Raw genomic sequence first — 2,045 nt, 5'->3', positions numbered from 1 at the left:
TTTCCTTATTATTTTGTAGATACTTTAGCTATATTCTACTTCTGAATTTTCATGTTAATTTAATATTTTTTTGGTGTTCACTTACTTTAGTGTAGTTGAATGTGTGGATCGAAAATATTGCAACACCATAGAGAGAAATTTAGAACAAAAATTGATATTTGTTATTGATGATTCTTTATTGCACAAATTCCCTATTTATCTGAAAATGGAATACACTATGAATACAATTGTAACTACTTTTAACTGATTTGAGAATGAACAGTGACAGTAAAAAAAACTGTCTAACTAATTGGCAGTTATAATTACTTTCTTGAACTGGTTGCTGAGGTGGACTGACTTCTTTTAATCTCCCTTTCCAGCTATTTATGTCTTTCAATCTTTATTTCATGTATCAGCTTCTTGGTGTTAACTACTTAGTGTTGTTTCCTCATAGCCACCTCTTTGTTAACTTGGCTGACGCGCCTAGAGTTTTGCAATTTCTATTTTCATTTGCACCTGTAAAATGAACGACGATTCTGTAAATGCTATATTTGATCAGTATTGGTTTTTAACTGAAACTTAAAATTCATTTTACTTACAAAAATCCGGAACGCTCCCTCCTCCAAGTAAAGATCTTCTCGACATGGTTGGTAGTGGGATGCCAGTTAAGGATTGTCTTCTCAGTGTCCTTGCATTAGATGTCATTGATGACTTCTCCTCATATTGGCAACTAAAAGGTGATAATGGGGCTGCTGCTTCAGTCCTTTTCTGTTGGTTCCTGTAAATTTTCACAAATAGAACACGATTATGCGTCCATGATAAGGACGGGAAGATAACAGGAGTATCTCAGGCAACATAATCACAATGTTGAACTTCTGAAAAGCTATAGCTTACATACTTTCTATCAGAACCATTAATCAGTTTCCCAATAATCCAAAGTGATCTTCATATTTGAGATCCCTTTCCATGAGTACTGCTAGTCAAAGGCTTCTGGAATTCAGATGAAATGGTACGGTTACTTTGCATTCCTGCCTTGTTCTCACTTATAAAGGTTATCAGTGGCTCGGGTGTCTTGGGTAGTTGAAGAGAAGGAATCCTTGTTCTGTTATCTGTTGTTTTCACAACCTGGCTTTTGATGGCAGCACTTGTTGGACTCCTAGGTGCATTGCAACTCTTCAAAGCGGAAGTTGGACTCCGAGGTGCCTGCTGGCTTTTGAAACAAGAAGTTGGACTTCGAGGAAGCTACTGACTTTTATAGGTGGAAGTTGGACTCAGAGGAGCATGCTTGCTTTTGAAACCAGAAGTTGGACTCCGAGGAGGCTGTTGGCTTTTAAAACCAGAAGTTGGACTCCGAGGAGCTTACTGGTATTTGAGACCAGAAGCTGGAGTTTGAGGAGTATCCTGGCTTCTAAAAGCAAAAGGTGGACTCGGAGGAGTCTTCATGAAACTATCATTACCTACTTGATCATACAATTTTGTTACATCATATCCTTCCTGAAGCTCAGCTGTTGCTTTAGGCTTCTGGAAAGGTGTCCTTGATGCTTCCTTTGGTTTGTTAGTTTGAGGAATTGGTGCTTCCTTGTTAGCCAATGCCTTTTTGAGGGTCTCGATCTGCAACGATGTGAACAGTAAGAATGTAATGAATCATTATCCAACGTTCTACAAACTTCTGTCTTGTAACCAACATTTAACCATATAATATCATAGAATGATGTATTTTACCTCTGCCTTGAGCTCTAAAACTTCGACGCTCTATTTATTTAAACGAGCTGCACCAAGTTCCAAACTCGAAACCCTCTGCGCAAACTTCAGAGTACTAATTGTTTCTCCAAAGGAATCCCCTTCAGGACTGACATGAGCAAACATCAACGTTTTCACATGTCCACCTGAAACACACCATAAAAAGCATTAGAAAAGAAAACACTCGTCCAAAACATTGGCCAAATAAGTGTCTAAACCAGTCATATAAGTTGATATATCTGGAGGAGTGAATCTCGAGCTAATTGCACAAACCTAAAGAGTTCTGCAAGAGTAAAGTGAGTTTGCTGTTTCTATAAGGGATGTGG

The 2,045-nt window shown here is 38.2% G+C and overlaps 1 long non-coding RNA gene across 1 annotated transcript; it reads right to left on the bottom strand.

Moving 5' to 3' along the window:
- Positions 1-138: 138 nt before the first annotated feature.
- LOC107853308 lies at positions 139-2,045 on the bottom strand. Its single transcript, XR_007050979.1, has 5 exons — positions 1,993-2,045; positions 1,702-1,865; positions 878-1,590; positions 579-757; positions 139-495 (listed from the first exon to the last, which is right to left on the bottom strand). It is a non-coding gene; the product is annotated as an uncharacterized LOC107853308 (long non-coding RNA).

Source organism: Capsicum annuum, unplaced genomic scaffold (assembly GCF_002878395.1).
Source record: "Capsicum annuum cultivar UCD-10X-F1 unplaced genomic scaffold, UCD10Xv1.1 ctg68318, whole genome shotgun sequence".
In the NCBI taxonomy this organism is placed as follows: Eukaryota; Viridiplantae; Streptophyta; class Magnoliopsida; order Solanales; family Solanaceae; genus Capsicum; species Capsicum annuum.
The sequence above is the reverse complement of the archived record's forward strand: the minus strand, read 5'-3'. Positions and strand labels throughout refer to the sequence as shown.